Consider the following 13,376-nt stretch of genomic DNA (forward strand, 5'->3'; position numbering starts at 1 on the left):
GTTGGGGGTATACAGGGAAGGGAGGTACAGGTGGAGGTTCATGTGGGGCCTACTTCTCCCCGTAGAGTGGTTCCCCCTATGAGCTCATCTACTAACCAACTATCTCCCCTCTTATGGGAAACCTGTCTCACCCCTCGGAAATTAGGCCCTGCAAAGAGTGGAGGGACTAGCTTCAGACTTACCCCAACAATCAAGAAGAGCAAGGAGATATTTAATCCCCAAACTCAACGACCAAGAGAGAATCTGGCCCCACCTAAAGTCCCAGCCTTGATAATCCCAGGTAGAGAGCACTCAAATGTACTCTTAACATCGGGGGGATTGGAGATGACGGGGAATAACAGGGATAGCCTAATACTACCATTGAATTGTTATGCAGATGAATGAGGACCCAAAAGCGACTTGGCGAAAACAGAGTCTTTATTCCAGTAAAGGATAAGAGCACTACTCCTGGACAATCAGAGCAGAAAACAAAACATAAAAAAACTTAAATCCACTCGTAGTGACGAGGACAGACTGGAGACTCGACCATTAACTGTAGGTTGCCTCGGGAAGGCACCGACCGTAGCGGACTCAGACACCTGCTCACACGCAGCATCTGAAGGAGACAAGACACGACAGGGCGAGACCAAGACACAGCACAGCGAACATCATACAAGGATCCGACAGGACAGAAACGGAAAACAAGGGGAGAAATAGGGACTCTAATCAGAGGACAAGATAGGGAACAGTTGTGCAAAGACTAAATGAGTGAGTAGGAGAATGGGGAACAGCTGGGAGCAGAAACGGAACGATAGAGAGAGGAGAGAGAGGGAAGGAGAGAGAAAATAGGGAACGAACCTAATAAGACCAGCAGGGGGAAACGAACAGAAGGGAAAGCATAATGACAAGACAATATAAGACAAAACATGACAGTACCCCCCCACTCACCGAGCGCCTCCTGGCGCACTCGAGGAGGAATCCTGGCGGCAACGGAGGAAATCATCAATCAGCGAACGGTCCAGCACGTCCCGAGATGGAACCCAACTCCTCTCCTCAGGACCGTAACCCTCCCAATCCACTAAGTACTGGTGACCACGTCCCCGAGAACGCATGTCCATGATCCTACGTACCTTGTAAATAGGTGCGCCCTCGACAAGGACGGGGGGGAGGGAAGACGAACGGGGTGCGAAGAAAGTGCTTGACACAGGAGACATGGAAGACAGGATGGACGCGACGAAGATGTCGCGGAAGAAGCAGTCGCACAGCGACAGGATTGACGACCTGGGAGACACGGAACGGACCAATGAACCGCGGAGTCAACTTACGAGAAGCTGTCGTAAGGGGAAGGTTACGAGTGGAAAGCCACACTCTCTGGCCGCGACAATACCTAGGACTCTTAATCCTACGTTTATTGGCGGCTCTCACAGTCTGCGCCCTGTAACGGCAAAGTGCAGACCTCACCCTCCTCCAGGTGCGCTCACAACGTTGGACAAACGCCTGAGCGGAGGGAACGCTGGACTCGGCGAGCTGGGACGAGAACAGAGGAGGTTGGTAACCCAGGCTACTCTGAAACGGAGATAGCCCGGTAGCAGACGAAGGAAGCGAGTTGTGAGCGTATTCTGCCCAGGGGAGCTGTTCTGCCCAAGACGCAGGGTTTCTAAAAGAAAGGCTGCGTAGTATGCGACCAATCGTCTGATTGGCCCTTTCTGCTTGACCGTTAGACTGGGGATGAAAACCGGAAGAGAGACTGACGGAAGCACCAATCAAACGACAGAACTCCCTCCAAAACTGTGACGTGAATTGCGGACCTCTGTCTGAAACGGCGTCTCCTTAGCGGAAGGAAGCTTAGCGAGGGGAATGAAATGTGCCGCCTTAGAGAACCTATCGACAACCGTAAGAATCACAGTCTTCCCCGCAGACGAAGGCAGACCGGTAATGAAGTCTAAGGCGATGTGAGACCATGGTCGAGAAGGAATGGGAAGCGGTCTGAGACGACCGGCAGGAGGAGAGTTACCTGACTTAGTCTGCGCGCAGTCCGAACAAGCAGCCACGAAACGGCGCGTGTCACGCTCCTGAGTAGGCCACCAAAAGCGCTGGCGAATAGAAGCAAGAGTACCTCGAACGCCGGGATGGCCAGCTAACTTGGCAGAGTGAGCCCACTGAAGAACAGCCAGACGAGTAGAAACAGGAACGAAAAGAAGGTTACTAGGACAAGCGCGCGGCGACGCAGTGTGAGTGAGTGCTTGCTTAACCTGTCTCTCAATTCCCCAGACTGTCAACCCGACAACACGCCCATAAGGAAGAATCCCCTCGGGATCAGTAGAAGCCACAGAAGAACTAAAGAGACGGGATAAGGCATCAGGCTTGGTGTTCTTACTACCCGGGCGATAAGAAATCACAAACTCGAAACGAGCGAAAAACAACGCCCAACGAGCTTGACGTGCATTAAGTCGTTTGGCAGAACGGATGTACTCAAGGTTCTTATGGTCAGTCCAAACGACAAAAGGAACGGTCGCCCCCTCCAACCACTGTCGCCATTCGCCTAGGGCTAAGCGGATGGCGAGCAGTTCGCGGTTACCCACATCATAGTTGCGTTCCGATGGCGACAGGCGATGAGAAAAATAAGCGCAAGGATGAACCTTATCGTCAGACTGGAAGCGCTGGGATAGAATGGCTCCCACGCCCACCTCTGAAGCGTCAACCTCGACAATGAATTGTTTAGTGACGTCAGGAGTAACGAGGATAGGAGCGGACGTAAAACGCTTCTTGAGGAGATCAAAAGCTCCCTGGGCGGAACCGGACCACTTAAAGCACGTCTTGACAGAAGTAAGAGCTGTGAGAGGGGCAGCAACTTGACCGAAATTACGAATGAAACGCCGATAGAAATTAGCGAAACCTAGAAAGCGCTGCAACTCGACACGTGACCTTGGAACGGGCCAATCACTGACAGCCTGGACCTTAGCGGGATCCATCTGAATGCCTTCAGCGGAAATAACAGAACCGAGAAAAGTGACGGAGGAGACATGAAAGGCGCACTTCTCAGCCTTCACGTAGAGACAATTCTCTAAAAGGCGCTGGAGTACACGTCGAACGTGCTGAACATGAATCTCGAGTGACGGTGAAAAAATCAGGATGTCGTCAAGGTAGACAAAAACAAAGATGTTCAGCATGTCTCTCAGTACATCATTAACTAATGCCTGAAAAACAGCTGGAGCATTAGCGAGACCAAACGGCAGAACCCGGTACTCAAAATGCCCTAACGGAGTGTTAAACGCCGTTTTCCACTCGTCTTCCTCTCTGATGCGCATGAGATGGTAAGCATTACGAAGGTCCAACTTAGTAAAGAACCTGGCTCCCTGCAGAATCTCGAAGGCTGATGACATAAGGGGAAGCGGATAACGATTCTTAACCGTTATGTCATTCAGCCCTCGATATCCACGCAGGGGCGCAGAGTACCGTCCTTCTTCTTAACAAAAAAAAACCCCGCCCCGGCAGGAGAGGAAGAAGGCACTACGGTGCCGGCGTCAAGAGACACAGACAAATAATCCTCGAGAGCCTTACGTTCGGGAGCCGACAGAGAGTATAGTCTACCCCGAGGAGGAGTGGTCCCCGGAAGGAGATCAATACTACAATCATACGACCGGTGAGGAGGAAGGGAGTTGGCTCTGGACCGACTGAAGACCGTGCGCAGATCATGATATTCCTCCGGCACTCCTGTCAAATCACCAGGTTCCTCCTGAGAAGAGGGGACAGAAGAAACAGGAGGGATAGCAGACATTAAACACTTCACATGACAAGAAACGTTCCAGGATAGGATAGAATTACTAGACCAATTTATAGAAGGATTATGACATACTAGCCAGGGATGACCCAAAACAACAGGTGTAAAAGGTGAACGAAAAATCAAAAAGGAAATAGTCTCACTGTGGTTACCAGATACTGTGAGGGTTAAAGGTAGTGTCTCATATCTGATACTGGGGAGATGACTACCATCTAAGGCGAACATGGGCGTAGGCTTCCCTAACTGTCTGAGAGGAATGTCATGTTTCCGAGCCCATGCTTCGTCCATAAAACAACCCTCAGCCCCAGAGTCTATCAAGGCACTGCATGTAGCACCCGAACCGGTCCAGCGTAGATGGACCGACATAGTAGTACAGGATCTTGATGGAGAGACCTGAGTAGTAGCGCTCACCAGTAGCCCTCCGCTTACTGATGAGCTCTGGCTTTTACTGGACATGAATTGACAAAATGTCCAGCAAGTCCGCAATAGAGGCACAGGCGGTTGGTAATCCTCCGTTCCCTCTCTTTAGTCGAGATGCGAATACCTCCCAGCTGCATGGGCTCAGTCTCTGAGCCGGAGGGAGGAGATGGTTGCGATGCGGAGAGGGGAAACACCGTTAACGCGCGCTCTCTTCCACGAGCTCGGTGACGAAGATCTACCCGTCGTTCTATGCGGATGGCGAGTGCAATCAAAGAGTCCACACTGGAAGGAACCTCCCGGGAGAGAATCTCATCCTTAACCTCTGCGTGGAGTCCCTCCAGAAAACGAGCGAGCAGCGCCGGCTCGTTCCAGTCACTTGAGGCAGCAAGAGTGCGAAACTCAATAGAGTAATCCGTTATGGATCGATCACCTTGACATAGGGAAGCCAGGGCCCTAGAAGCCTCCCTACCAAAAACTGAACGATCAAAAACCCGTATCATCTCCTCTTTAAAGCTCAGGTAATTGTTAGAACAATCAGCCCTTGCCTCCCAGATAGCTGTGCCCCACTCTCGAGCCCGGCCAGTAAGGAGTGATATGACGTAAGCAACCCGAGCTCTCTCTCTTGAGTATGTGTTGGGTTGGAGAGAGAACACAATATCACACTGGGTGAGAAAAGAGCGGCACTCAGTGGGCTGCCCGGAGTAACAAGGTGGGTTATTAACCCTAGGTTCCGGAGACTCGGCTGACCAGGAAGTAGCAGGTGGCACGAGACGAAGACTCTGGAACTGTCCAGAGAGGTCGGAAACCTGAGCGGCCAGGGTCTCAATGGCATGACGAGCAGCAGACAATTCCTGCTCGTGTCTGCCGAGCATGGCTCCCTGGATCTCGACGGCAGTGTTACGAGAATCCGTAGTCGCTGGGTCCATTCGTGGTCGGATCCTTCTGTTATGCAGATGAATGAGGACCCAAAAGCGACTTGGCGAAAACAGAGTCTTTATTCCAGTAAAGGATAAGAGCACTACTCCTGGACAATCAGAGCAGAAAACAAAACATAAAAAAACTTAAATCCACTCGTAGTGACGAGGACAGACTGGAGACTCGACCATTAACTGTAGGTTGCCTCGGGAAGGCACCGACCGTAGCGGACTCAGACACCTGCTCACACGCAGCATCTGAAGGAGACAAGACACGACAGGGCGAGACCAAGACACAGCACAGCGAACATCATACAAGGATCCGACAGGACAGAAACGGAAAACAAGGGGAGAAATAGGGACTCTAATCAGAGGACAAGATAGGGAACAGGTGTGCAAAGACTAAATGAGTGAGTAGGAGAATGGGGAACAGCTGGGAGCAGAAACGGAACGATAGAGAGAGGAGAGAGAGGGAAGGAGAGAGAAAATAGGGAACGAACCTAATAAGACCAGCAGGGGGAAACGAACAGAAGGGAAAGCATAATGACAAGACAATATAAGACAAAACATGACATGAATAATGTGGCTGTTCTGATGGATGACATGGTTTTATCCAATTCTACTACAGGTTCACAACAAGATAACCAGCAGGGTACGGTAGCAATGGAAAACGGAAAAGAAACGGAACCTGGGACAGAACTAATACTGGAACCTGTAAAAAGGGATTAACTTCTTTATCCCACATGTCATTCTAGAACTGAAAGGAAAATAAATGATTGGAGTATTGAGATTACAAAACCTGTGGTTTTTATTGGATTCCAACCTTGCGCGCATTCCTAGCTTTACGGACACTAACACACAGATAGACAGCTTTCCGGGAGCAACCTTTAGACATATTGCAGGAGTGATAGGCAAGTTGGAGAAACAGGAAAACACACAGAAGGTGGTTCTATCAGTGGGTCTTGTCAATGGCTTGAACCAGCAGTACTCAACTGCAGTCAAGCAGTTGCAACAGCTACTGATTAAAACAACTGAAGTTTTCCCTCATGCACAGGTTTATGTTCCCATCATACACTTTTCGGATGAGCTTTCATGGGAAAAGCAGAAGGTACTGAATCAATTGAACCAGTATATTCAGAAAAATTGTAGGGAACTACTGGATCTGAATAAACTTAGATTTCACACAATGCAGGATGATCCAATACATTGGAGACCAGATACAGCTGTAAACATTTTAAATTACTGGCTAAATTACTGACCAGTTAAACTATTAAGAGGGGAAGAGTGTATTGATATTACTCCCCAACACTCTAATGTATTGAATCTATCGATTACTTTTAGACTTACAGCGGCAGAACAGCAACTTCTGGAGAAGGGCCTTATGTTTATTCCGACACCCGCTAAGATCGATCGTATGGAGCTCAGGAGAGACTTGCACACTTATCATAGAAAATTAAAATTACTTGATCATTTTAATTATAATACTGACAATCAAAGAGTACCATTCATTGGTCCATCACACTGGGAGCCTAAGCTACAGGGAGTGTCTAATACGATGCAGACTTTAATTCAAAGGGACTCTACTTCCTTTAGTACATTTAGGTTCTATATGGCAGGAAAGGATAATCTTACAAAACAAGAACGGAATTCCTTAAATTTCTTAAGTAAGAATTCAAACATAATTATAAAACCAGCGGATAAAGGATCAAAGATGGTCATTTTGGATAAAACCCAGTATCTGCTCGAGGTGAACAGGCAGTTGAGTAATTCTAAACATTATAGGCCACTGACTCACTCATTGCAGCAGGAGACCCAGAGACAAATGAGGGAGATTATAGGGGAACTTCATGAGAATAATTACATTACAGACAAACAAATGTTTTATCTATTTGGACCAGATACCCCACGCCCAAGACAATTTTATTTGTTGCCTAAAATCCACAAACCTCCTGAGACGTGGACCATTCCCTCAGAGGTTCCATGTGGTAGGCCGATCGTATCGGATTGTGGTTCGGAATCTTACAGAATAGCAGAGTATTTGGATTATTTCATAAATCCCCTGTCACGGAAACATCAAAGTTTCATTAAGGATACATATGAATTTGTGACAAAATTGAAAGGAATTCGTGTGCCTAAAGAAACTGTTTTTTTCAATTGATATTGACTCCTTGTATACTAATATTGACACCAACTTGGGTCTCAGAGCAATCAGAAATATTTTCCATAAATATCCAGACCCAGATAGACCAGATGGGGCGTTGCTACAACTATTGGAACTTAGTTTAACAAGAAATTACTTTGAGTTCAACTCGGATTGGTTCCTCCAAATTCATGGTACAGCTATGGGGAAGAAGTTTGCCCCGTCATATGCCGATATTTATATGGCAGAATGGGAACAATCTGCCCTCCCAAAATGCATAAAGCTTCCATCCTTGTATTTGCGGTATCTAGATGATATATTTGGGTTATGGACACATTCTTCCTCAGATTTTATGGAATTTGTGAGGATTTTGAATACACATCATCCGTCGATTACGATTAAATACAACGTTCAGCCGGAACGAATAGAATTTTTGGATACGGAGGTATTTTTTGTAGAGGGGAGGGATAACCTGAAGCAATTAGCAACAAAGGTTTATTTTAAACCCACGGACACTCATTCCCTCTTACATAAATCCAGTTTTCACCCAAAACACACCTACAGAGGGTTGATAAAGTCGCAGCTTATAAGATTTCATGGGATTTGTACACAGGAAAAACATGTAAATGAGGCTATAGGGATACTTTTTAAGGCTCTTAGACCCAGAGGATATTTAAAACGTTTCCTCCGCTCTTATAGTGCGGAGGAAACACTATGGTGGCAACTGAACCTATACATGGGAGGACTAACAACGATGGATGTATTATCCCATTTGTCACCACGTATTCACAGTCTTCTATGAAGTTTAATTCCATAGTGAAGGATCATTTTAAGCAGACAAGGGAGGATGGGGACACCCTCCAACAGTTCAGAGTAATATTGGCGAAATAAAAATGTGAAAGATGTGCTGGTGTAACAGTACTCTTCTGGCGTTGTGTACAATCAGTCATCGACACGGAACTCACATTGTAGCACCAGTCATGTAGATTTATTCTGTTAGGAACGGCACAAAATTGCACGTCATGCAATGCCCGTCTCACCATCCAACTCTGCACTCACGCACTGTACAAAATATATGAACCCCCCTCCCACCAGACACAGTAAGTTGCTAGCTAGTACTGGCGGGAATTCTTTACAACAAAATGCACAACAAATATTCTCCAAAAACCGCTGCATCTTGTGTGTGAACATTTACAAACAATTTGATATAAATTGTACATTTAAATCATCACTTGAGAGTATAAAAATCACTTTTGATGTACAGTGCTTTGCAACCAACAACTTACCGCTGGTTTGGTGCTTGTTCACTGGGACGATTCTAACTGGAACATCCCCCCTCGTAAGCAAGCTACGCAAACCAGCCAATAAGATGCCATGATGAGTAGGTGAAGGCAAGACAAACTCAAACGAAAAATCCATTGGCTTAACAATAAAGTGTCAAGGGGAATCACCAATATAACCCTGTTACACTGGTACACTCTGGATTCAAGGAGAAGCTGGTGCGGCGGGGACCACACTTTAGACAAGTTAAATATATTCAGAATAAATGGTCGGGTCTAGGGGCCCCGGTGTGGGAGGGATTCCAATTGAAGACCACCAACATTGTATATGGAATTGAGTGTCTGAAATGTGGGAAATTGTATATTGGAGAAACTAGGAACTCCCTGGAAGCCAGACTCAAACAACACCTATATCATATAAGTAAAGAGTCAGTTAAAACCACATTATACAGCCACTTTAGATCTCATCCAGTAACCCAGTTAAGAATAGCAGGGTTGGAATCTAACCAAGGGTGGTCGCTAAAACAGATACAGATCAAGGAGCGAAGTTGGATCAAAAAATTGGGTACTTGTAATCCCACAGGTCTTAATGAAAAGTAGTAGAGACCCTAACCCTCCCAACCTTGATCTGAACATTAAACCTGAACCATCCTAATCCCAGTTTACCCTAACCTTAACCTGAACAATCTCACTCCAAACCCTAGCCAAGTATCACATTCCTAATCTTAACCACAATCTTAACCTTAAGTCTATTTCAATCCCTAACCCCTAAACCCCAAACTTCGGCCCCAATACCGAACCTAATTTCAACCCAGCCTCAAATTTAGGTCGAATTTGGACCCGAAGCCTACCCCCTTGGCTCACCCTAACCCTAACCCTATAACCCTAACCCTAACCCTAACCCTAACCCTAACCCAAAACCTCATTTTAATTCTGACTATAACCCTGACCTTAACCTCACCCTTAACCGTAGCAATCCCCACCCTAGCTCTAACCTTAACCCCGATCCTAAATTTAACCTGAGCCCTGACAATAACCTCAGATCTAATCCTGACCCTAAATATAATCCTAATTTTAACCCCACCTTAATAAACCCTAATCCCAGGGCAATTTTTTCCTAACCCTAACCTTAACCTTATAAACTTAAACCTAATCCTAAAACCTAATTTTGACTATAACCCTGACCCTAACCCTGACCTTAACCTCACCCTTAACCGCAGCAATCCCCACCCTAGCTCTAACCTTAACCCCGATCCTGAATTTAACCTCAGCCCTGACAATAACCTCAGATCTAATCCTGACCCTGAACATAATCCTGACCTTAACCCCACCTTAAACACTAATCCCTAATCCTGAACCTTGACCTAGATTCTGACTTGAATTCAAACCCAAGCCTTTAAAACTAATCCTAACCTTAAGCCTAACCCCTTGGACTCAAAACGTGGACATAAGGAATCCCTTCAGGCCTGATAGAGATTAACCAGCCTAACCCTAAACCGGATTCTTAAACTTGAACTCGGGCTCCATAAAGAGGCATCCTGAAGAGCCTGGGAATTAGGGAGCAGGGGTCGATGCATTGCCTGGGGGCTTATCCCCTTGGAGGAAAAGGTTCATTTCATTTGCTTTCCTTCCGGTATGAACCATAACCCTGCTCTTGGGGAATACCTCCTAATTTCCCGTAGAACAATTATGTATCCTTAGGAGCAATAGAATTAGAGAACAGGTTCCCGTGTATTTGGTCCTCTTGAAGGGCAATTTTCTCCTAACCATAACCCTCTAACCCTAACCCTCTAACCCTAACCCCTTAAAATCAACACATGAGAATCTAAATTGGGAATAGCAGACAGAAAGGAAGAAATTAAACTTGTGTCATCCCAATTGGGAGCATAAACACTAGCCAAAACAAGAGGGGTAGAAAACAGTTCACCGGTTACTATAACGTATCGTCCCTTAGGATCAGCAATAACCTCAGAAGCTAAAAAGGGAGTAGCTTTATCAACCAGAATAGCAGCACCTCTTGATTTACTATGAAAGTTTGAGTGGAACACTTGACCAACCCAGTCCTTAAGCATCCTAAAATGCTCACCAGTCCTCAAGTGAGTCTCTTGTAGAAATGCAATATTTGCATTCAAACCCTTTAAGTGTGTCAACACCCTCTTACACTTCACCGGGTTATTAACCCCTTTGGTGTTCCATGAAATGTACTTGATCACATTATTTCGGCCCCTCTGGGCATTCCCGTTATTCAACCCTGTCATTAGAGCATAGAATGGAAAAGAAATGAGTGCCCAAAACCCCCAGAATAACTTTCTCTCAGAGTAATAATGTACGGTGGTAGATGTTTGTAAAAAGTACAGAAAAAAAAACTAAAAAGACAGAGACAACATTAGAATTGAACAATTCAACCTGCCCCCCTCCCCCCATCCCAGACAATACCTCTCCAAATGAGGTACAAGCCTAAATAGAACATGTTCTCTTCGCATAGTATGTCTGTGAGAGTGCGGTCTTAAACCTAAACCCACAGTCCCGCTCTTTAAAGTTGCGTTTTGTTAGTGGATCAAGCAGCAAAAAGAACGATTTTTATGTAATTTATTTTTCAAATAAAAAAAAGGCGAATCCCTTGTGCAAACGGAATGACAAAAGCACCACTTGTAGATGTATATAATTATATTCCCAGTCTTATAACAGGCATTGAGAGAGAAAATAAGTCAAATGCATAAAGGCTCTCAGCCAAAAATCTAATTTGAAGTAAGGAAATCGTAGTAAGACAATCAAAAATAATAGCTGAGACAGCTTACAAACAATACCAAAAAACTACGTGTGCGCAACATTGAACGTTTGCTGGGCGTAAATGACGCTCAAAACTTTTAAAATTGAAGTGAGACCCCAAAAACCGTGTAGCCTCGGGAGACATTTACTGTTTACTGGGTCAATGCAAACGGATGCAGTAAACAAATAACCAAAAATATTTTGAGTCACTGAGACACTGTGTAAACAAACGGAATAGGTGATCGAGACAGCCTAGAAACACAGGAGTTAAGTAAAACCTCAATACAATTAAATTAAAATGACTGAATGCTTGTAAGGCACACACACTAGATGATCAAAACATTAGATCACATCAAATAAGCCTGAATGGTTTCGCCAACTATACAAGACTAGCCTGTTATATCTAAACATAATTGTACCACAGGTGGGTTACTTACTATCCACAGTTCGCAAGCAACAGTTGCTGAACTGTGAGCATGTTCAAGACTTCTTGATGTGACATTGAATGTGAGCCATAGCCTCATCCGGAGATTCAAATGTGTAGTCTTTACCCTCATGAAATATCCATAAACGGGCCGGGAATCGCAGTCCATACTTCACACTTGGATGGTCCCGAAGTACACGTTTGGCCTGTCCGAAGGCTGCGCGCTGCCTGGAAACAGTGAGGGAGTAGTCCCGGTAGATGGAGAAGCTCTGTCCTTGAAAGCTCAGAGTGGTATTGCGGGCTCGTCGGAGGATCTCCATCTTCTCATGAAAAAAGTGCACCCGAAGAATTGTCACGGGGCCTCTCCCCATCCTTCAAGAACATCCTTCAGCAGCCCTGAAACTAAATCCGTGGTGCAATGCATTTCCGCTGACTCTGGGACCGATACAAGTCTCAGATTATTGCGGCGAGAGAATCCCTCTAAACTCACACAGCTCTCCTTCACCTTTTTCAAATCCGCAGCTAGGCGTTTAACTTCAGCCTCCAGGGATGTAGTTAAATCAGAGACATTAGAAGCAGAGGTCTCCAGTGCTGCAATCGTTGTAGTGTGTGACGCAGCTGTTGTTTTGAGTAATGTGATTGCTGGCACAGTCTCGTTCCACGGGATGGTTAAATTTGCTTTTAAAGTATCAGAAACCTGTATTCTGGCCTCAATCATAGCAACCGTCTGTGTTTTCATTTCAACTATCTCAGAGTGTAGTAGTTTGATGGCCTCGAATGTTCATTTCAGCACTGCCAGGCCAAGCCGCACCCCCGGGTAAAGTGTGCGTCCCCGTGCCCTCAGACTCAGGAGAGGGCGGTGATGAGAGCGGGTCTTGTAGGCCGGGTTTTCTCAAAGTCATGCTTTTGGCCTTATGTTTGGTCGATATGCTGACATTCGGAAGCAAAGTAGTCTTGGTTTTTACGGAAAGGGATCACCAAATTAATATTTGAAAATAAATACGGTTTTGCTGCGAAATTCACAAGCTTTAAGAATATCACGGGAGCAAACGGAAAACACGTCAGTCGCACATGGCGTCCCTCCTATCCCTAGAGCTCCATTTTTATAGAATGGTCTGCCTACCCATGTGAGAGACGCAAACTCGGTCTCAACCTTTAAGTCTTTACTGAAGACTCATCTCTTCAGGGGATCATATGATTGAGTGTAGTCTGGCCCTGTGAAGGTGAACGGAAAGGCTCTGAAGCAATGAACCGCCCTTGCTGTCTCTGCCTGGCCGGTTCCCCTCTTTCCACTGGGATTCTCTGCCTCTAACCCTATTACAGGGGCTGAGTCACTGGCTTACTGGGGCTCTTTCATCCCGTCCCTAGGAGGGGTGCGTCACTTGGGTGGGTTGAGTCACTGATGCGATCTTCCTGTCTGGGTTGACGCCCCCCCTTGGGTTGTGCCGTGGCGGAGATCTTTGTGGGCTATACTCGGCCTTGTCTCAGGATGGTAAGTTGGTGGTTGAAGATATCCCTCTAGTGGTGTGGGGGCTGTGCTTTGGCAAAGTGGGTGGGGTTATATCCTTCCTGTTTGGCCCTGTCCGGGGGTGTCCTCGGATGGGGCCACAGTGTCTCCCGAACCCTCCTGTCTCAGCCTCCAGTATTTATGCTGCAGTAGTTTGTGTTG

At 46.2% G+C, this 13,376-nt stretch overlaps 1 long non-coding RNA gene across 1 annotated transcript; it reads right to left on the reverse strand.

The window, feature by feature from the left end:
- Positions 1–399: 399 nt before the first annotated feature.
- Positions 400–1,136, reverse strand: LOC127918097 (uncharacterized). Its single transcript, XR_008098779.1, has 2 exons — positions 928–1,136; positions 400–595 (listed from the first exon to the last, which is right to left on the reverse strand). It is a non-coding gene; the product is annotated as an uncharacterized LOC127918097 (long non-coding RNA).
- Positions 1,137–13,376: the final 12,240 nt, after the last annotated feature.

Source organism: Oncorhynchus keta, unplaced genomic scaffold (assembly GCF_023373465.1).
Source record: "Oncorhynchus keta strain PuntledgeMale-10-30-2019 unplaced genomic scaffold, Oket_V2 Un_contig_1319_pilon_pilon, whole genome shotgun sequence".
Classification (NCBI taxonomy): Eukaryota; Metazoa; Chordata; class Actinopteri; order Salmoniformes; family Salmonidae; genus Oncorhynchus; species Oncorhynchus keta.